The following is a 24,516-nucleotide window of genomic DNA, read 5'->3' on the forward strand; positions in this document are numbered from 1 at the left end:
ATCTCCAAATAATCAGGAGTTAATACAAACCTTCGGTACTTTGAGCGAGCGTTTCCGTTTTATGTGACTTCACTACAGGAAATTACTGTACTAATTCCCGCACAACATTTATCAGACACAATGTTTATTTTTAGATTTAGCTTTTACACAACAGAGCTAAAAGGATTGTTGTGGACAAATCATAACTTATAAGAGTAATAATAACGAATAATAATAATTATATGAAGATGTAGGGGTCAACAGATTATCAGCCTGGCCAATTATTGGGGCCGATATCAGCATTTTACTTTAATAATCATAGATAAAAAGTGAAAAGAAAGTGTCAGCATGGGGGGAACGTTTACTTTGTAAGACCTCAGGGAGTTATTTTTATTTACTCTATTTTTTAATAAAATTTTCATGTGACTTTATAAAAAAAAAGTTGCAGGGAACTTGCTGTGTATGATGTTGAAAGTCTCAGTTTTGATTTAACATTTGCTAAAGGCATTTAAACAAAGTTTTGTGTTGTAGTTTGTTATATTGCAAATTCTAAATATTGTCAGAAAGATTTTCATTTTTGTTGTAAATGCATTTCGGTTTCAAATATCTGTTTTCTGTCTCATTGACTATTAATAATTGGATTTGTATCGGCCCTGAAAAAACAATATCGGTCGACCCCTAATATGATTCATCCATGTTAGTGATTTTGCTATTTTTAAAGATCTTGAGTCCTTCACCGGCTCCAGGTTGTTTTTTGCAGAGAATGAATGCTATTTCAGTGTTTGTGATCCTGCTGCTTCACCTGTCACACACACACACAGTGTGAGGAATTATGATTTTAGTTATTAACGCGTTTATTTACTGAGTCGAGTCATTTCTGTGTCCGTTTGAGCAGCACCGGAGCCCCCCGCAGCTCACCGCGAGGGCAGCACAGAGCAGGTGATTTTAAATATCTTCCATAAAATGCGGACGCTTATTTCATCGCAAAATAAAATTTAACAAACTAATTTAGAACACTGGACACAGATTGTTGTAATGATAACTGTCTTTTAAAGTGTCACAACTGCTGACAAGCAGTCGGAGGCACACCAGGCTCTGTCCATACACAAAAAAAAGGTAATGCATAAAAATCAGTCTTGCTGCTAATATTTGACATATCCTGGGCTGCAATAAAAGAAAATCTACTTTGCATGTATTTTATTGATTTTTTTTTAATCTAAAAACATAGTGGCATCATGAAAAAAAAGGCATTTAAAGGGTTAAAATTCTGAAAATTAATGAATATTTGATAATTTATGATTAGCACTGATGTTGGTTTATAAAGTAGACATTAAAAATTAATGTATAATAATTTTTAAAAACTTGATTTTGAAAAGTGCATTTTGTGCAACACAAGTGTGTGTACTATTAAAGGGTAAATAAAAGGTTTGATATACGTAAATCTGTTCTTGTTCTCACACTTTCTCTCCTTCTGTGGGATTCAAACTGCATCCTTTCACTGCAGAGACACATTGTCTGCACACGGGTCTGTCCTGTCCCAGTCTGTCTTGTTCCGTGCCGTCTCCCTCCTCAGCTAACACGAGGTTAATGTAGCGTAGCTGCTCTGGCTACCTGGACGTGACATCAGAGTCTTGGAGGGACGGGAATGAAAGGAGGTATTGTTAGCGGTCCCACCTGTACAGAATAAACCGCCCTTATAGGGAACCACTGAGCCATGGCCGGCCCCCCTCAGGGGAAGGAATTTGAGGTCACACCGCTCCGGGGATGCTGGGAAATTTGGTGAGATAGAAACCCAAGCAGTGGGTTAAAACTTGCAGAAGAAAGAGAGCTCTTTAAAGGCTTCTGGGTATAATAACTTTTCATCTGGCTGGAGAGGTAGCCGGCAATAAAAACTATTATGTAAAATGATATCACAGCGCCATGACTGGGGGCTTCTGCTGCAGTCTGAGTTATACTGAGAGTACTTTTATTATGACTAGGATTATTATTGTTTTAGCCACTTTAAAGCAGAGCATGGCCCGGACACTGCAAGGGTTAAAGGTTCAAATTCCCACCTTTAGATATGTTTCAGCACTAATTTAACACAGATAGCATAACAATGGCTGACAAAAATTAAGTCCATATTTTTCCAGAGCTTTCGACTACATCTCAGTGTCTTTATTAGCAGATATTCTGTTTTCATACCATAAGACTTTCTGGTCAATCGACTGTTTTCTGGCCAAAAATGAGGGAACGTAGAACCAAAATTAACTGGGTGACTGAGAGACGATAAATCAGCTACTTAGATTATTAATGTGTAATTTTTTGTGCAAAGCTGGCGAATGTTCTCTGGTTACCGCTTCTCAAAATTGATTATTTGTTGCTTTTCTCTGTTATCAATCATTTTTAATTGTATATATATTTAGGTTTTAGTAACATGGTGGTACTGACAGACATTTTTTCCACTTTGTTTTGGTATTTTATAAATTAAGTAAATAGGCAGGAAAATAATCGGTCGATTAATCCATTATGAAAATCGCGGTTTGCAGCAGCGCATCTCATGCTCTCTTTTATTTTCATTTTAAAACTTTTTATGACGTAATTTTTTCTCTTACATATTTATGCTTCCTTTTGCAGTTCATACTGTCATTTTTATTTTCTCTTACTATGTTTCTGCAGTATGTATGTAAAAAAATACCTGTCAATAAACCTGATTGTGATTCTGAGTAACATAACAATACTTTGATCAACATTTCTACATTTGTCTTTAACATTTGTGTTTCTTTTGACAAAACAGAACCAACTTTTAACACCTGAGAGTGTGTTTACTTGCCGCAACAAACACAATCTGTTCTGTACTCAAAAGGTTTTGTGCTTCAGTTACAACCTCTAATTTACTCCTAAAAATAAATGTCGTCTGGAAGACACAGATACAATAATAAACACAAAAACATGTCTCAAAGTGTCGTAAATCCCTCCTAGAGCTCTGATTGTCTGCCCGAACCCCACTGGGCTGAGTCAGGCCGTAATTTCTTAAAACTCCCGTGGGCTGAATCGAGTCGGGTTAATGTTTAATTACTATTATTATTACCTTTACTGACACTGACATGAACTGCCAATGACAATCTTATAATAACAATAACTCAATCTTAATGGCACATAAATGATGTGATTGATGTCTCTTTTCAGTGAGGGGCTACTTATATATATATATATATATGCATTTTTTGCCCCTTTTAATGAATATTTCATTCAGTTGCTGCTCTCTTATTTGCTGCTACAACAAAACAATTTCCCTCACAGGATCAATAAAGTATTTTCTATTCTATTCTAAATCCCACTCACAGCATCACACAACATGGTATTATTAAACCTTCAACCTGACAGTTAACACAATGTAAACGTTTGAAGAGGCTGCTTGTTTGTTGGGAAAAAGCTTTTACGCTATGAAAATGTCGGGCAGCTTTTTTTGGAGAGTGCTGCGGCTCTGAGGCAGCTCCAGCTCCTCGTGTCCACATGATTTACTAAATTTACGGCTCCTCAAAGAGCTGTTAAAATACTGGAAAATGACTCTGGACCTTGGTAATGGGACGAGGTAGAGGAGGTTACAGGCATTAATAATCCATCTCTAATATTTCCCCGCACCTCCTCCTCCTCCTCCTGCTCCTGCTCTCCCCTGGACTGACTGCAGACATCAATAATCAAGCCTTAATGCGTCTCCACTTCCTGCTCTGGGAGAATGGCGGCAGACTAAATAAACGACACGGAGGCCTGATTGGAGGACCAGCGGAGACCGACAGCTCCTGAGCTCTACAAATAAATGCAGTAATGAGGGAGATTGGGATCGGAGCTGGTGGAGAATATTAACAGTGCAGTGAGATTGGAGCAGAGGGAGGTGGAGGGACGGACTGAGACTGTTTGTTTTGATGTTATTAGTTTCATCCCTGGCTCCTTATCTGTCCGATTAAAAAGATTTCAATTTATTGATTAATTATTTAGTCTAAAAAATGTATGACAATAGTGTGTAATGTGTCAGAGCTCAAAAAGGATACCGTCAAACGTCTCAAATATATTCTGTTTCCTACTCTGCAAATTTGACTGCTTACTGCACAATATTACTCACAGGCTATATTCCTGTATGTTTACAGTAAATATGCTACACACTACACTATGTGTGCATTTCAGTTGTGCAACAATCAATCGCGGACATACTGTAACTGTATAAGTGAAAGGTGTATTATTATTTTATTTTATCTTGTTTGTAGTTTTTGTAATATTTTAACTGTTTTAGCATTTAAATCACTTTTTTTGCATTATTCTCTAGTTTCTGACTCTGAAGCTGCTGTAACTTATGAATTTTGCCGGTGTGGAATCAATACAGTGTTATCTGAGCAGGAAGTCCTCCAATTTAAGGAGCTAACTGAGAAACAATTTTCTTAGTTTGCTTAGATTATCACTGAGATTTAATCAGCAGTTAAAGTTTGCACAGTTGTCATGAAACTGTACATCGTCCTGAGCACTTTCTCATCCACTCTGGGAGGGTTTCCATTAACCCTCAAATTGCGCAAATTGAAATCACATATAAAAAAATATAATATAAACTACGCCTGATGGAAACATCAATTTCGAAGAAAATCCCATTTTTCGCAAGGAAGTTTTTACGTGGTATTTCAGGCCATTCAAAAAAAGCCGTATTTTGCAAAATTACAATGGAAACACTTTTGGCTTTTATAGGTCACATGATGCAGCAGGAAGAACAACTGCATCACATAACTTTTCAAAAGTTGAGCAGATCATCCAGAAGTTTTGAATCTACAATTCTTCTGTGAAATCGTGGACTATCACCTCCAAGAAATCCCTCATACGTGGCCGCTCCACATTAACACGCCTACGTCGTGTCTGGAGTAATAACGGCTAATGTGGTGAAATAAACCAGCTAATGATTTGAACATCCATCGCCGTGCTTTTGGGAAGGTTATTGCGAAAGGAGAAGTTGCATAACATCACTCAGTGGAAGCGCGGTCATCTCGCTAATGTGTTTTACTGACATTTTGAAAATATTGCTCAAATTTTGTGCAAATCTGTAATGGAAACCTGCCTACTGTCTTAAAAATTAAGCTTGACAGTTCTTAGAAACAGCAGGTCAGCAAATTTATCTGCTCATGACGACTGTGAAATAATCAAAAGCCCCAGAAAAAGTGTGTAAGCCAACCTTGAGTGGATATCAACCTTTTTTTTGGTCAAATTTCTGTACATTTCTACATGTGCTATGTTCTTTCTGCACTTTCCTTTCGAGGAAAACAACAAACATGGGAGGGATGACCGCTAAACTAACACGGTGAACTGCCCCCTCCTAACTGGCAACATTAAAAGTATGCAGGATAAGCTATTAGGGGTTCCTGTTTGCAGTTTACCCTTTGATGTACACACAACTATCACTGGATTACTCTGATACTTAAGAAAACTAAAAACCGTTAAGAATCTTAAGTTTTCAGGTGTTTTTTTTCATATTTTTTTTCCTTTTTTTCTATTTTTTTTTGGATGTTGTTTTATAATTTTGAGTCTCTGGGTATTTTTTCTAATGTATTTTGTAATAATTTGGAGTTTTGGGGGTTTTTTTTGTCTTCTTAACTTTTCAAATAATTTGAGGGTTTTGGGTGTTTGCTTGAGTGAAGAGTAAAGGTAAAGGAGTAAAGGTTCTGCATACTTTTTCCACCACTGCTAGGCAGCACATTTTTCATTTTCTTTACCAACTTTTTTTTGCGTTTCTTTCTCTCCTCTACATCACCTTTCCTTTCCAGAAACTGATTTCCGTTTTTTCTCTCTTTATTTGGCTCTTTCCCCTCTTCATTTCTGTCTCTTATGTCCTCCTTCCCTCCTTCCTTTTTTTTCCTCATCTTACCTCCTCTTTCTTCCCCTATTCTCCATTTCCATTTGTTGCCTCCCCTCCTCCTTCTCCTCCTCCTCTTCTCTCCCTGCTGCTTCTCAATTCTCCTTTCCTTTCTCTCCCTCCATCTTGGCCCCGTTCCCCGTCCCCTCCAGGGGCCCCTCCTTGCAGGCGGGCCTCTGGGTGCTGCAGCAGCAGCCTCCCCGTTGGTGTCGGCGCCCTGCCCGACATGCCTTTCAGGGCCTGGGAGACTGCAGGCCAGACTTTCTGGCTCCACTGCCATTGTTTGCTTGGCTGCTCTGCGCCTCATCCCCGGCGATGGATTAGCATAAGAATACCCAGAATACCCCGAGCCACGGTGAGCGGCGCTGCGGGCCTCTTCCTCCCTGCATCTTCTGCCTCCTCTTCTTCATCATCATCCGTTTTTAACTGCACAAAATCATCCCAAACGCTCCACTTCTGCCCCAGAGTTTGTTAAAGACACGACGTATACTTAACAGAAAAAGAGGAGCTTCTCAGGAATAAAACCCATTTATCGCGTCTTAAATTTTAAATCTTGTAACTTGTGATGGGTGTTATGGTTCGATATTTTACAGGCGATATCAAAAATTAGTCTCGAGATTAATCGTTACCATAGTTTTGACGGGAAGATTGCAAATATATTTACAGAGTTTACATATTCAGGGTTCATACACATTTGTACCAATAACTTTCGATGACTTTGAGGGAAATACTAAAAACCGCACATACTGTTAAACGACCATCAATACTGCTTATTAGTTATTTTCATTGCTATATAATAGCGTTTTTAAATCTACATTATCAAAAAAATAATGAATTCAGAACAGGATTAGAATTGGTTTTTTAAATGTAACTTAGGGACTGTTCGTTATTTATGAGAGGAGGCAAATAATTATTTAAGCACTGGGGTGGGACTTATGTATTCTGTATTTTTTTTACTTTCATTTTTTAAAATAACCATCCTAATTGCTCAGGGTATAATTAGTTTTCCAAAATGTTAGCTATTTGCTTATTCTGTCTTTTCCAGGTTTTTAATGACCATACAAACCCTGATTGTATATCACGAATTTTGGGCCGACAGTTTCTCTTTTACACCTAAGCAACAGATTCCTCCTCATCAATTTGTGGAGATAATCTTGTATTACATATTGATTGTGTTTTTACAAGCAGATGGGCAGGATAAAGAAAAATCATTTGGATTTTTTTATACTCAAGAAATATGATCGCCATGTCAATAATGACAATTAGGCAAAAAGTGAGGTAGTAAGATTTAAGGATATTTGCTGTTACGAGAAGGAACTGAACCTGCAGCTGCTGCATCAAGAACACAGCCTTTTTTTAATTTCTTTTTTTTTTTTTTAATTTTATTTTTTTTACATGGGGCGCCTGTCGGGTGAGCAACTGAGCGCCCTACCGTACAATTGTGTTTGTTGCTTTTGCAATGACTTGCCTTTGTGAAAGTGAACACTCTCCATCAGCCCGGTGAAATATCCAACTCAGTTTTATATAAAATACCTGTATATAGTAGGGGGTCCCTGCTCCATACCTCTTTCAGGGGTCCTTAACCTTAAAAATACTGAGGACTTTGTTTTTTGTTTGCCTTGTGTTTGAAGCGGATCATCAGGGACTAGTAATAAAATATAAAATTCAATTGAAATGTTTTTACAAAAGGAGTGAATGTTCAATTATATGGAGTTTGGTGTTTTGTTTTTGCCGTGGTAAAGAACGTGGACTCTCACTGGTGCCGACTACTAAATTTTTGTTATCAGGAGGCGCCTTGGAGTGAGTGGGACCTCACAAGTTTTGGCTTTTAGTGATTTCAGGCTGAATTGAACTTGTCAGTGAGCCATGTTTGTCTCTCTCTCTCTCTCAAACACACACACACACACACACACACACACACACACACACACACACACACACACACTACCTTCATTAGAGGCCAACAGAAGATCTGCTGGGCAGCTGCAGCTACAAACATTTACTTCGTCACTTTCCACCTCTTCATTTCTCATGTTACGGCAACACAGATTACCCAGCATCCACAGGGGCAACACAGGTATAAGTCAAAGATTATCATTCATTTTAAATCAATATCAACTTATTACTGATTAAGAGTAATACCAGTGTTGGTACTGATGTTGCCCGGCCACCCTGAGGACATGCAGAGACAGACGGACGTCGAGCCTGGTCGCAAAGTCATTAAGTAATAAACCAGTACGACGTGGTCCCCTGAAGGTGATTTTAATCACTCTAATCGCCATAGAAACAGGTCTATCCATCACCAGCACAGTGATGCCTTTGTCCTACAGCTGAGTCATAAAGCAAACACACTCAAGACCATAAAACAACGCTGTGATCATAAATCAGACTGATGAGTGGAGTGGACACAAGAGGACTGGAACACCTTCCCAGCAGAGCACAACCCTCCCAGTTAAACCAGTTAGATCCTGCTGCTGCTGACAACATCTACAACAGAAACAAACTTCTGCCTGCAGGTTAAAAACGCTGGTAAAGTTGTTTCAGAGGGGGAAATCAAAACATGCTGTAACATTTTATACCAGGTACTAGCTCAAATCTTATCCATGAAAAAAAATGCATCTTGACATAATTGTTTTTTAAAAATAAAACAAAAATTGTGGCAATTTCTTTGGGGGTGATTTTTAAAGATTTTTTTTTTTTTTTAGATTTCTTTTTATTTATTTTAAGGGGAAAATGCCCTTTTTTCTTTTAAGTTTTTGGAATAATTAACATGTTAACACAGATTTTATTTTATTTAAAAAAATGTTGATTTTATTTTAATTTCATTTTTTTTTAACACAGATGTTATTTTATTTAAAGATCCTTTCATTTCGCATTTTCTTTCTTTAAAAATCACCTAAAATTCCTCCAGTTATCACAGCCAGCAACTGTAAAAACAGAAATTATGACTGGATCTTAAAATTTCCAATGGCTCTTAAACACATTATGTGTTTATATATAGGTTTGTGAAACACATGTCCAGAACTTTTCCAAAACGTTCAAGGTATATGTAGTTTTCCAGAACTTTTCCAAGACTTAAAATTTCAAATTGCAAATGACTTTCTCCAGGTTTTCCATTACCGTATAAACCCTGCTTTATACATATTCAGTGTTTTGTCAAATGTGACAGAAATGAGCAACACATCTTCACAGTTGAGAAGCTGGTACCAGTAAATGTTTGACATCTTTGCTTGAATAACAACAGTAATCTAGAAATGAAAATAGTAAAGTGATTCATTTTAGACTCATTGATTAATGCAAATGCTTCTACTGGAGCAGCTTAAAAAAAAGGATGTTAAGTATTTGCGCTTGATCAGTGATTATTACATAGTGACTTATTCTTATAAACAACTGTTGATTAATTATCTGTTAACTAATAGTTTAAACCCTGTGTTTACCATCTTTAGCCTTAAAGTTGAAGAGACTGTCAGCTGATTGTTGCTGCTTATCAATACCAACCACCCGCCTCCTTTTCCCTTCCCCCTTCCTCTTCAAACTGTGGCTGTGATTGTGGGAACCAGGTAATGGAAAATACACCCCAACACACACACCAGCACACACACCCTTTAAGGAAGTCACAGCTCTGATAGCGTCCGCGCTGTGGACAGACTGTGAGAACAAGAGCTACAATCTGACACCTCTCTCTCACAGACAGGAAGTTTACACTTAAGCCCCGCCCTCCCTGCTGTCAATCATTTTTAAACTAGCTGCATGAGGTCACCAGCATCCAGAGCCAATCACAGTCTGATGCTGAGGTTTCTTTTCTGGTGTTTTGGGGGGATTTCTTAAAAAGTCATTTTCTGCCTCAGCTGCTGCCGGCAGGCTGCACTGGTTTGATCCCAGTATGAAGGAGTGGAAACTGGAGAGGCGACTGGAGCTCAGACAACTTTCCCCAAAGATGTAAAAACTAAAATATAGCCGTAATTGTAGCAGACAGAGTGTTGGCCCTGTGTGAGTGTGTGTGGGTGGGTGGTCTGGTCAGTGACTGGACTCTGTGAAAGGAGGCAGGATGGTTTCATCCACTGTGTCGCCTTGGAAACTGCAGCCAGGCCGCAGAGCCGCTCACGGACAACACCACGATATAGGTGGTCCCGTGTGTGAGCACGTGTGTGTATTTGCCTGCGTGTAAGTTTGTGTGTAAAGATGACACAAAAGAGAAACTGAAAACACAGAAAAAATAAACACAGATTCACAAATAGGACAAACACTGAAAAAAAGGCTACCAGATACACGAAAACAGAAGTAAAAGAAAAGACAGAAAGACATAAAGACGCAGGGAAAGACAAACAGCCTCTCTGTGGACACTCAGGGCTGTGACATCAGTTTATTTTCTGGGTTTTTGACCTCCAAGATGTCCACAAAAATAGGAGAAAGTTTGGACAGAGAAAGGGTGATGAGTTCAGGTGGAATGATGCCATCTAATGTGAGACCACAAGACGAAGGGTGTGTTTTTATTTTGTGCGTGTGTGTGTGCTGTACAGCCCAGGGCATGGCCTGTGTGTGTGTGTGTGTGTGTGTGTGTGTGTGTGTGTGTGTGTTTACATAAGTCTGCCCTTTGATGGTTTCAGTCTAACCTCTTGGATCACAGACTCAGTATCCTCTTTTAGTGTTTCCCCTGGATGAACTGCAACAACGCTGCCACCTGCATCAATTTTAAAAAGTTTATAATGTTCAGTTTATGTTAACATGTTTGGAAATGAGTAAACTCTCAACTACTTCCTCATTTACATCCAAATATTCAAGTGCTTTTAATGTTTGATCACTTAAAATATCATTTAGAAGAAAAACATCACCACTAAGAGCTCTGTGCTAACACATTAATGAATGAAGTCCTCGAAGTGTCGACAAAAACTGAACATTATAGGCAGCATAATAGTGACAGGACAGTTGTATTTAATTGTACTAGACTGTAACAATGTACCTAATAAAGTGGAGACTGTAAGTCGGTATACATCTGGTACTAGCATGCTTTTCTGCCTCTTTTCACACCTGTGTATATCATGCGTCTATAGCTGACAACGGGATGATATTTTAACTGTGCCATAACTGTCTCAGAAAATACTGTGGTTTCAAAATATCACTTTATTACACAATTATTATCATTATTATTGTCATTATTACTATTATTATTATTATTATAATCAGTCAGAATGACCCTTAAAGGAATGAAAACAGAGGGGTCAGCTTTGGTTAAACAAATGTTTTATCACTATAATTAAGACTTAAAACCAAATTGTTAAAGAAAGTATGTGTGAAAAGTCTCCCTTTAGAAAATAACAGGTGAAAATAAAAGGTGAAATTCTTTGTCCAGTTGCTTTTTCTTTTTCAATATGTACATCAGTAAATGCATAGGATATAACTTTTATATCACTGTATACCTTAAACCAGTACATCGCTGCGACCAAAGTGCTCAAATGTTATGACTGCTTATGTCTAGAAGGTCAAAGTAGTCCATCACATGATGCGTCTCGCCACAAAAAGACTTTTTTTTTTTTTTTTTTTTTTACAGACATTGTGAAAGAGATGTCTCATGGATATGTTTTCATGGACAAAATTTCCAGGAAGATTAGCTGGTGGCATTGGCATCAGTGAATGGGGATCCTTTTAAATCAATAAATTAGAGATCACATCATAAAGATATGTGGTCAAATAAATCACAGACTACCTCAGCAAGTTGTTTTAGTGCTCAGATCTCTATAGTCACATTTACACTGCCTGTTCAAGGCGTGAAAATCACGCCATTATGTCGCCTCGCCATTCTGTATATATAACGTCCAATCGCAGAAAGGAGGGAACAGAGTGGTCTCACCTCTGAACTGGTAACGGACGTGGTAACGCTGCTGTAACAAGGTCTGTGTTTAACGAAAAGCCGGAAAGATGTGACCGTGGGCGGCACCCACCGCGAAAGAATTAAAAAGCAGGTGTTAGCAGAGTGGCTAATACAAAGAAGAACAGCGGTCAGAAATGTCCACGAACTGGGAAAACAGTGAGATTTGGGAGCTCCTTAATATCTGTGCAGAGGACAAGATTACCCGCCAGAAAAACTACATGATTGTGATTGGCACGTTATGCCTTTGTCACTGTTTAGAAAGTGATGCCAAGGCATATATAATAAGACACGCTACAATCTGACGCTTGTGTGTTAAACATCACGCCCGTCATGCCTCCTTTAATCGCTGGATGCCACTTTGCCGTGTATAATCACACACTGGAGCAGAATGATGCTGCCGTCGGTTGTTTCTGTGTAAAAATGCAGTGGCGGTATAACAGGGGAACTTCATTGCGGCCCTGTAGCGCCATCTCTGTGTACAAGCGGCGTGTGTGTCTTGGTGTTCATTTACACGTATTTATCGCTGTCCACTTGTGATCAGATCACCCAAGAATCAAGTTAATAGCAGGCAGGGCTGGCTCAATACCAGATGTCCACTACACGATCATCACTGCCAACAGAATTTGCGATTACAATATTATGTGATATTTATAGAAATTTAAGAAAAAAAAGTAATAATACTGTAATTCAAATTCATCTTTAACTTTGTTCATTGTGAGTTTAGTGTATGTAGATAAAGAGGAGACACGCAAATGATTCAAAGGGCGCTGGATTATTCACACAATGTCTTATTAATATTATCAACATGATATCAATATTTAATTTTTTCAAATATCAAAGTTATCATGAATATCGATAAATGTGACACCACTCATACCAGGTATAAACAGGCTCGCAGTATAGAGTGACAAACAACTTTTTGTAATATAATCTGCAGCTGTAGTTGTAGTGGATTTGGCGCCAGGACTTCAGCCTGAAATCATCTGTGTTTAAAAACGCACTGCAGTCGAGTCCTGTCAGTGCGCCAGGCTGTGCTGTAAGCTGAGCCGGGCCGATCTGATCCGAGCCGGGCTGCAGTGTGCGAGTGAAGCGTGCAGGGCGCTGGGTGGGGGGGCGGAGCTGCTGAGAGACATATGGGAGTGATTTTGTGCTGCAGACTGGCCGGCTCTGTTTGAAGGTCTGCGAGCTCTGAGACTCAGACACTTGAGTCACCTCAAGTCCTGAAACAAAAGGCAGAAATCTGTCTCGTTTCAACACGCAGTCACGGACTTGTAGAAAACTCATCAGCAGTGATGTAAACTGACTTCATCTCAGCTGACAGACCAACTTCACCCATTTAGATTTTACCTTTCGAAAGAGTCTGAATGCCAGTTACAACAGACACTAAAAAAATGAAAATGAAAACAGCTGCTAACTTATCATTGAAGGTTTGAACATTTTATATGACATTATAAAGTCATTTACAATTTCTTAACAGTCTTAAGTGTTTTATGGTCAATACTGGTAATCTTTCAACATTGCGTATCTTAATGTCACGTTTTTACTTTATTGTACTACAAAATTGTATTTTACTGTTGGAGACGACTTAAATCAGGGTTTCTATTAATATTATTAATAAATTATTTTGATAATCAATTCATCATTTGGGGTCAATATTAAAGAAACATTACGTAGTCCTATATCATTTTTAAATATACATATATTTTTATTTCTTTCTTCTTTTTATATTTTTTTACTTATCATTTTTCCATAGTTGAGCCTCACAGCAAAAGCATTTCACACGACTGCACGTGGAAACCGCAGTGACAATAAACATCTTGAATCATGAATCTTTAGGTTTTGATTAATCAGAAATTAATACAATTGTTATCAGCATACCCATGTACATGCCTAATAGCCCACAAATATAAATGTTTCCAATACATAAAATCTAATAATAATAAATGAATCAATTAACTTAAATTGAAGAAATATCAGTATATCAGTCTGCCTGCATATCAACAGATTTCCAGACTCTTCTATTAATATAGAAAACAACATTCCAAGACTTTCCAGGATCGACAGACACTCTGTGAACCAGAAAACAGAAACCGTCACACACGAAGTCTTTCCTCACATGAAGGCATGACTTCACCTTTTAAACACACACAGATATCCACACACACTTTCTCTTTGCAAGGCATAACTTAACCTATATCTCACACACACACACACACACACACACACACACACACACACACACACACACACACACACACACACACACACACACACACACACACACACACACACACACACACACACACACACACACACACACACACACAGACGCAGCCTTCGGGCTCAGTGTAATCACAGCTCTTCCTGCTCTCCTGCTCTGTGGTTATTAATCAAACCAGATGACAGCTCAAATGACCCAATCACAGCCTGTAATTAAAAGCCAGGAAGCCTCCTGATTGGCCGGCTTTGCCTTCAGCACCGGGGGTCAAGGGTTAATCTCCTCAAAGAGCAGGAGGAGGGGAGGGAGGGGGTCGGCGAATCAAGTTTTAAAAAGGAGTAATCACTGGTGCCTGTACCACAGAAAAATAATGTTTGTTTATGTTTCTGTGTGTGTGTGTGTGTGTGTGTGTGTGTGTGTGTAGGTGTGCGTGTGCATGTGCATGTGTGCTGGTGAGACAGAAAGCCAACCAGTAATGTTTTTCATGTGACCACAATAAACATCCTGCAGACGTTACACACTGACTGCAGGGAACTGAGCTGGAACAGTGCGTTTCCATACCTGACTGGTGGCTCCATGGTAGAAAAGTGTGCGTGTCTGTGCACGGCTCCATGGGAAATGTAGTCCTGAAGCAGAGTGAGATCATCAGATTCAGACCAACATCACAACCTGTCAAAGGAAACAAACATGTTATTATATTTCAGTAATTATCTAACACTTAGTGATGACTTTACAGGCCTGATTATTATGCTGTTTGTCTTTGAGGTTTTAGACAGGACAGAATAGGAAGATACATTTTGGTATTTTCCAGGGAAGTAATGTATCACTGGTATTATATCAGGTAAAAATGTAAGAACTTATAATCAGCAAAGCACACCAATACCAAAAAATCTGGTACAACATTTGGCATGTACCACAAAGATGGAAAACATGTCTAAATATTTCTCTTTTTAGAAACCACTGATACGAAATCTTTGTCCTATTAAGATGAATATAGCTACTTTGAAATTTAAATAGTAAGATTTTGTCATGGCTCTCCATAAAAAACCTAAAGAATCAGTTCCTTTAAAACCCCTAGAATCACTCAAGGATGGGGATCATTTAAAAATAACAACGCCAGCAACAATACAAATACACTTAAAGCAATACTGATACAAATTGAGTGTTTAATGGAGTGCAGCCATACTTTTTAACATTTTGTTGGCATCTCAACAAGCTTAATAACCAACTTTGTCAAGCACACCATTCAACTTCACAACACCAAAGACTGTATGGATCGTAACTGCTGCTGCAGGCGTGTGAGCTCCATGCCCTGGACAGTTGTGAGAGTCAGGCTGCACACACACAGTGACAGAGCTAACTATTAGAGTCACATGGCTAAAGTTACCTCACAGTTATTAACTGGTTAAACAAAAGAGACGCGCTGCTTCAGTCAGTTTACTGATATCATTGAACGGCTCGATGTTGGATGTTACCAGCTGCTCTGTATGCTTATGTTAATGGTAGAAGCTAAACTGACAGTTTCCAGAGGAGATCAGCTGCGGAGACAGCAACAACAGAAAGTCTGCTGATCCAGCGGGAAGCTCGGACGGTCTGGGATCAGACCCCGGCCACAAATGGGATATAAAGCAAGTATCGGAATAAACAGGATTTGATACTTCTTGGTAAATGGTATTTTGGCTGATCCCTTAAAGGCATCCAGTCCTATTCAACGGGACTTAAGAGAACCTTAAGGTGCCCTACAACCCCATCAATATCAAACAGAAATTTCCTTAAGACCACTTGAACACCTTTAAGGATTACAGGAACATTTTTAAAGTCCACTAGATCATTTACACCCTTGAGGATGCTGTGTCTCCTCCTCTCCTTGACTCCTTGCCTTCTCTCAATGTCACCTCAGATAAAATGACTAATGGACTGATATGAGACTACTCAGGGATTAGTAAAAACTTATAAATGACTTCCAGGACTCTTTAAGGACCAGTGAACATGCTTTGAGACTCCTTGCATCCTCTGATGTCCACATAAGTCCCCTCAAGGACCAACAAAACCTCCTCAAGCACTCCTGGGCATGAATCTGCTGCACCATTAGATCAGTGTTGTTGTCAGTGTGTTTGCAGCTTGTTGCTGTTTGTACAGAGATAAGTGGAGCAGTGTGGCTGACAGTCGCGGGCTCTTTCTCCTCCTCGTCCCCTCCAACACAGAAGCCTCTTTCTCTGACAGCACAGAGCTCCTCAAAGGAGGCTTTATTGAGTCCAGGAGGCAGACGTTAGGAGAGTGAGTTAATATTCACACCCAGAGAGAAGAGAGGAGAGTCAAATACTGACCAGCGGTTTATAGAGTCCAAGCAGAGATACTGCAGGAAGCTGTTCACACAGCAGCCAAGCTAACAAAATAAAACTCCTGACATCAGAATTTAAAGATGCTACACACAAGGAGGCAGCAGACTGTTTACAGCAGTTAATATTACTGCAAACAGAGCTTTATAGACACAGAGAGAAAGAGCAGAGCAAAGCCACATCCCTAAACTTTGTCTCAAACAGGGCTCTGTGTCTCTGTGTCTGACTGCACAGCAGACTCCAAGACAGGATTTTATTTATTTATGTATTTTTTTTGAATATCATGACTTCATTCTCAACTTTCCAGATATGTGGGCTATGTTTTGAATGTGCAGACAGTTTTGAATATGAGCAGAAAAGCTGCTTAAGCACACAGGAGCTTAAGTCCAAACTTTACGTATTATTGTTCTTCTTTAAAACACCATGGTATTTAATTTTGAATCGAGTATCATGTAGTTTTGGTGGTATTAGTACCGACTGTTTGATGTTTGGTACCGTGACATCCCTATATCAAATTATTCCAGGGATGCACAATATTGGATTTTTGCCCATCTGCCATTTTTTTAAAACTTATTTTGGCCAATTTCTGATGCTGATAACAATATATGCACATGTTTTTTTCAACTAACAGCTGAGAACCTCAAGTTTCTCCTGTAGTGGAATGAACACATTATGCCTACTCTTATTGTGATGGCCGACTGGTGACAGAGACAGACATAAAATACAATGCTTTTCAAAAATGTACACAATAATTGGGCAAAACTATGAAACAACTTTAACTTAGGTTACATAAAACATGCCATATTTATTCTTATGTAACAAATTTTAAACAAAACATCCCACTAGAACAAGCCTCGATGATGCTCTCCCTGAGACAATCTTGACGGTAAGTAAAACCGGGGCAGTTTTCACCTATTTTAACAAATAAAAGTTGCATAAAGCGTCAACTTGTCTGCCTGTCATATCGACAGAAATGTTGATTTTGGGCCAAAGCCAATACTCCATTTTAAAGCAGTCATCTGCTGATACTGATGACGTGCTGATATTTCTGTGTTATACTAACAAAAGCACTTTAAATTTTTAGTAACACAGACTCAAACAGGTGGTACGATCTGTATGCAGAAGTAAACAAGCCACAATCATTGCAGCAACACCTTACTTATAAACTTATAAATGAAAAAAAGGGGTACATGCAATACCTTTTGCATGTGTGGAAAACATAATTAAACCAATGAAATAAGAATTATGATCAAAAAATCATTTCAACAAAACATCTCTTTTCACCTGCAAATCCTAAGAAGCTGTCTCTCTGAATGTCTCTGGACCAGAGAACCACTTTTTAAAATCTTAATGCATTTAAATTTTTTAGTAAATGGTAGAAACAGTGCAAGATGTCAATGAAAGTTTGATGATTTATGACCTCTAAACTGGCAAGTTAAGTATTTAACACACAGCACTTAAAAGTCTAGACTGTCAAAGGTGATACCGTCTCCTGACATATTTGCTGCAAACATAAATACTAATATATACTTACAATATAATGCATAATAAAGTGAAATCTACACTTGTCCTGAGGGTGGCACTAGAGGAAAAGTCATGGCCTCATAAAAATCTAAAGGGTTGATCCTCTGGAGGACAGGAACATCCAGAGTAAACTCGATGTAGATCTGATCAGAAACTGAGGTGATGACAGATGCACGTGCATGTGGGCCGAAGTTTTGGACACACAAACAGGGAGAATAACTGACTGACACTGCAGGTCAAAAAAAGGATAATACTGCTGTCTTGAGGTCAAAGGTCAGTAATGAACAGCAGCTCTTCAGCAGGGTGTGGAGGACCTGAACCCGCCTCCACAGTAACACCACCCTGCTGCTGCCAAAACCAACACACTCAGCTGGAAAATGTACTCAAGAACAGTGTGGAAAACTGTGTTGATGAGTTGACCAGCAGCTTCAGCGTGTGTGTGTGTGTGTGTGTGTGTGTGTGTGTGTGTGTGTTCAGCTCCACCTCAGGGGAGGAAAAACGGCAGCGGTGGGGATTCAGCCGCTGAGTTATTATAGAACAGACGAGGAGAAAATAGATGTCCGAAGACGGGGGCTGAGCGCGGTCACGAGGTTGGCGAAAAAACAGCTGCTGCCTTCTCTGTCCAACACACACATATTCACTCACACTCACACACACACACACACACACACACACACACACACACACACACACACACACACACACACTTCATTTATGGACAGGGAGGCGGTGCCAAGAAAAAGAGACAGACGGAGGGAAAAACAGATCTCCCACACACGAGGGTGAGCTGAAGTGAAGCACAGCTCTGCTCTGCATCCAACTATTTTTATGTGAACGATGATGAATTCTTACAGCTGAGTGGAAACAGCAAACAGCAGTAAAAAAAAAAAAAAGGGGGGGGGGTCCCTCCAAAATGTAGGGAAACGTTTTGGTTGAAATATAATTTATGCAAATAATAGACTAACAGGAAAGAGAAGCACTGAAAACACATTTATGGAGCAGACGGTGTCATTTTCTATCCATCAGCTTCTGCACGTACTGCAACATATGATCAACTTTATATTAATTCTGTAATCATTCTTATTTTTCAATTAATTAATTAAGAGCAAAATGTAAATAAATACATATGTTCATGACAAGTTAAGGTGTGCTATGACCAGTGTTTGGTTCGTTACTGACTAAAGTAATGTATTACACATTACTCATTATTTTTAAAAAAGAGTAATGCATTATTTTACTCAATTACTCCCTGTATAAAGTAATTTGCTACACTACTCTTTGCATTACTTTGCATTGCTCTACAAAACTGCCCCAGACACATTGTTTCGTAAATGCCTCAAAATAAAGCTATATGATATATATAATATTAGTGTAAGGGCACACAGAGGTCATGGTTCAGTCTGAGTAGGATACAGTGAAGGGGAAAAAAGGGATGCATTGGTTTCATTTATATTGAACAGACAGACACAAACCTCTTGGTGTGGACTGAGGGAGCATTTTACCCACTGGCAACTTTAAAATGATTATTTCTATTGTGAAAACAGTTTGCCAAACACCTGTGCATCACGCCGGATTTACACTGAACACTTTCCCTAAAGGGAACAGATGAAAACAGGCAGTGAAACTGAAAAATATTTGTTATGAAATCAAACTGAAAGTATTTAATTAAAGTTTGTGCTTTTAGTACATGTTGCTAACAGCTTTCGGGATCTTCCGCTTTTGAACTTTGGGTCCGCTTTTCACGCTTCAAATGTCAGGTTAACCGATGCAGCCAATGAAATTTTTTTGTTGCACTTGACAGATTTTTGGTCACATGTGCAACCAAGATGGTCAGTGTGGAGCGCCGTTTCCTGTGCTTCACTGCATTTCTTTGCTGTCCAAGGAAGTTTAAAATGTAATAAAATCCATTTAATTTGCAGAGACAAAGTGTGTTTTATCTTCGTTTTCATTCAGTGTTTCTAATGAGTACTTTATGCCAAATTCTAAAGAGTAAAAATCCTGTCATACAACGAGCTGATGACAAGTGTTTTCTGCACCAACAGTCCACCCTCAGTGAAAGCTGCAGTAGCATTGCGGTGGGATGTTTACACTCTGAACACACCAACCAACTATTTAAAGGAAACCCAGCAGTGTGAGAGAGACACGGGGAAACCTGACGCTATACACTGACCTCATCTTTACTCGTCATTTCTTCTGCTTTGTCAGACTTTCTATTTTACCAAAATGTACTCGTTATACTCCACACTTTGAACTCAACTTCAAAAAGTTACATCTGATAGCTTTAAAACACAACTGTACACTAGATTAACGTCACTTTAAAGTTGAAGGAAACTCCCTCCACAGGCGGAGGTCGATGCTTACACAATAGACGAATTACAGCACAGGCCGCAGTAGTCGAATTTTTCCCGCCATAGTCTCGATGGAGTGGTAATTAGGAGCAGTATTAAAGTGCACCGTTAGGTTATTTATAGCACAGTAGAGGCAGAGAGGAGCAGCATGTCAGGCACATTTAAAATGAAAGTAAACCGTTCATACTGTTGGACCTAAACCTCTCATTCACTTCAAAAAATCTGCAAATATCTACTCTCATCCATTGATCTGATCAACTGTGAACGTATTGATATATAAATTACCCATGTCATGACTGACATTCAGCTGCGAAGGAAATAAAAAGAAATCTGCTTGTTGAGCTGCATTCACGGACCTGCAAAAAAGTTTAATATTAGAGTGCGCTGCATTCAGTACCCCCAAAAATGTTGGATATTAGAGTTTAAATGTACTACTTGTTACCTGGCCCATTTAATCATTTGCTGAAATATCACTTTAATTCAAACTCATCCAACTATGAAAATAACCAGATAAAAGCAATTTTCAGTACATTACAAGACAAACCAGATTTTTGTGTTTAAAAATAAACATGTCACCATCAAATATGAGCAGGAGGACTAAAACTTTTGCATAGTTCTGCCCTCCAGACTTTTACAAACCTGCACTGGCAGGGTGACATTGTCTTACTCGCTGACAGTTTTTACTGTTTACTATGAAAGACATTTTGCTGCCATTCCTTTGCCTAACAAGCCAGAAAAAAATGCACAAAAAAGGCAACGTTTGGTCATTTCCAAGTAAAATCTTCCCCCACATTTCTGTCCGTGTGAAACCCAGTAATTTTAGCAGAAAGTGACTGGAGATATTTCCAGAGTTCCTCAACTGTTTTGAAGCGTGAACTGCTTGGAGGCAGCTGATGGTTGAATGTAAATTCCTTAATGTGTTGGAGCGACGTGTCAGAAGAAGGTGTGAAACCACAGTCTGACAGGAAAGCTGTGAAACCAGTCCTCCTCACGTAGGGAGGGCAGGCAGGCAGGCGGAGGTATGCAGGCTGTGATGGTGCATAAACACACAACTGCAAGCTGAGACTGACAGCAGAGCTCGAGTGAACAAACACAGACTCGTATTCTCAGAGCTCAAACCTGAAGTTTGTCAGCAGTGGAAAATCTTTTTCTGCTGTCACTGCATGTGCATCTGTCTTCACCGATATCTATAATTCTTTCAGTATACAACATTACTGTAAACTTAGTAAAGCTAGGTATTGAACTATGGGTCAAATAAAAATAATTGCAAGTCACCTATGACTTAGGGAAGCCCTTTGACACAGAGATGGTACTATAGGGCACTAGAGTCCCTTACTTAACAAAAATAATACTTACTAGCTTTGACAAATATAGCTAAGCCAAAGCAAGAAGTGTTTCCTGCCTTTTCCTGCAAAATAAATAATGTCAAACAATAATGTCAAACTAAGGCACGACAAAAATTAAGGTAGAATTAAACGAGATTTGAGGCAAAAAAACATATTAGAAGCAAGAAGCAATTTAAAAATATGAATGAAAGTAAATACAATTAAAAGAACAAAAGCAATAAACACAGAATATTAAGAGTAACTGTGGTGCCTTTGCATTTTGCATCATACTGCTCCAGTGAGTGATTTTAGACAGCATGCTGGCATCACAGAAGCAAAAGAGGCATCACAGGCATGACCTATTACACAACAGCAACGTCCTCTGGAGTGACATATCACAAACGCCTCAGCAGCACTTCATAAACAATCAAAATGGAATAAAATGTCAATAACAATCATTTACTCTCTTTTATATGGCGTCTGATTTCATCCTCTGCTCAGAGAGTAATGAGCTCCCGAATCTCATTGTTTTCCCAATTAGCAGACATTTATAGCTGCTGTTCTTCTTTGAGTTAGCCTTTAACTACTGCTAGCTGCTTTTTAAATCCCCCGCAATAGGTTGCACAGAGTCAACACGTCACACCTTTCCCACCTATGATCTTGTCCTGCCAGCTGTTCCTTTTACATAGAATACAACTGTGCACGGTCAATACCTCTGTTGCCGTCTCAAAGGCAAAGACAACCCAAAACACAGTCTTAACCTTTTGTACAGAATGGCAAGGTGGCAATAATGGAGCGACGTTCCAGCACAAATCAGTGATAACAAGGAAAATATTCACACTGATTATTTAACTATAAAATGGACAGAAAATTAACTGACTGATATCAACTTTAAGATTTTTCTTGCTCGCACTGCAGCAGCTCTGATTGTTGCTGCCATCTGACCAAAACTCTAAACTCTGACTTGTTTATCTTACAGCCTTGCAAGCAAACTCTCTGCTCAAGCCTGTTATCAGTGAAAACAGAAAAATATTTCACCGCCTTGTCTTCAAATGTGCCTTTTTTAAGCATTTTCATCCCCATGTTTGAGTCATTGACAGTGTCAGAAAATCTCATTTGTTTTCACAGACATTTAAAATTAAAGTCTCAAATTCAAAGATGGATTCACCTCACGTGCAGTAAAAGGCAGGTGTAACCATGACATCTGAAGGCCAAAAACATCAGTTTGTTTCCTTCTCGGTGTTGCCATTTTTAGTCCAATAAGAGCACCTTGTTGCTGGGAAACATCAGAAGATGTTCTGCATCCTGTCAATCACATAATTGTGAGTTTCTAGCAGGAAGACCCTCCTACATTTTCCCACAAACAGCTACTGCAGGCCAGAGTCTTCAGTGTGTGGTGTGTGTGTGTATGTGTGGCTGTTGGGTTGCACGGCGGGCTGGACTCTGGCAGGAAGTGGAAGCGAAGCGTTCAGATTCTGATCGCAGCAGTTAAAGCCGCTGGCTTTCCCAAAACCAACAGAGGAAGACGAGAGCAGAGGGACGAGTGTGGAGGCTGGGAGGAGAGACTAATGCCATCAAAGTCAACCAGCAGCCAGAGCTAATTGAAATTAAAGACCAGAAACGAGGAAGCGGGGAGGGAGGGAGGGCTGGTGCTGCTTTCACAGGAGCCCAGGCGGAGTGGGAAAACTCATCGAGGAGGCAGATATTTCCTCATGGCTGCAGCCTGCAGGGCGGCCAAGAATATAAAACAGTTTGGCCTGAAAACATCCTCCTGCAGTGTATCAGCCTGGTAATGGCTGTTCAACAGAGCAAAGAGTCAGAGAAACGTCCAGTAATGCACAGTTTATTCGAGCAACGGTTATAGCTTGATTACGCCACTTAATCGGACTACTGTCATTATCCCAGTATAAAAGCACCGGGGGAGAATCCGTTTATTGACCGAAGTACGTCCGACTCCATACAGCAGGTGAAGATATGCCCCCTTTCAGCTGGTTGCAATATATGTTATTGACCTAGTCACAAATCCTAACGGTTTATTTACAGTAACTAACCTTAAAAAAAAATTCTCAGTTATATTTAGAATATTTTAACAACTTTACCTTGCCGTAAAACAGCCCTAAGCAACGGGAATTTGAAGCCTTTGTATCAAAAACACCAGACTCAGTTGAGATTTCTCATTTTACTTGACCAAATGGTGATGATATTGATATTGATTTTTTAGGTGGCTAAAATATGTTTTCATGTGGACCTGTCCACAGCAGGACATCGCTTACCTTCCATGTTGTGTTGTGGGACTGTACTTTATTTTTCAGGGGAGTAGGGTGGCTGGGGTGTAACTTTTTTATTTAAAACAAAAAATACTACCTTGTCAAGTTTCATGTCCTTTAGCTAAGCCCAAATTAAAAACACAAGTCCCTCCTTGTTGCTTACATTTTTTACACTTCCCTTATATAACACACCATCTTGGTTTCCTCTGACAACAGTTTTGAGTCAGTTTCCTTTCATACCGATGTTTGAGGTGCCTGATTACCAGTCATTTTTACTATTTGAAATTAGCAAAATATTCAAAATCAGGCTTTAAATTACTACTTCCCAACCTGGGTTTTTTAAATTATTATTATTAGTATTATTAAACCTCAAATCTTGAAAAAATCTCAGAGGATAAGGGCTAGGTAAGGACCTAATCACAAGCTTTGTTCGCAGAGCCTTCACTCTCTTCACAACATCTCTGTTCTTCATTAGAAAACTATGCAATTAAAACAATCACTGAGCTCACAGAACAATTGTATCAGGGAGAAGAAAACACTGAATCTGTCAACTTAATAGGTATAGGTATATATAATACAGAGTATTGTAGCGTCAATGGGCTTTATAAATAAAATATATTTAATTGAATTTAGTTTATCAGTTGTTCTGTACTGTTACTTTCACGCAATGAATATAACATAAAATATGTTACTTATTCAGGGGTTGTCAGTTTACTTAATGATCTAAAAGGGGCCCCTTAAGGAAAAAAAGTTGCCCAAATGCACATTCAAGTTCTCA

At 39.1% G+C, this 24,516-nt stretch overlaps 1 protein-coding gene across 1 annotated transcript in view; it reads right to left on the minus strand.

Annotated features, from left to right (window-relative positions):
- Positions 1 to 24,516, minus strand: part of LOC121954250 (bone morphogenetic protein receptor type-1A-like) — a 63,394-nt gene that overhangs the window by 24,372 nt on the left and 14,506 nt on the right. Inside the window, 1 exon segment of the mRNA XM_042501610.1 lies at positions 14,497 to 14,604. The gene's annotated coding sequence lies outside the window, so the exon portion shown is untranslated.

This window comes from Plectropomus leopardus, chromosome 15, assembly GCF_008729295.1.
Source record: "Plectropomus leopardus isolate mb chromosome 15, YSFRI_Pleo_2.0, whole genome shotgun sequence".
NCBI lineage: Eukaryota > Metazoa > Chordata > Actinopteri > Perciformes > Serranidae > Plectropomus > Plectropomus leopardus.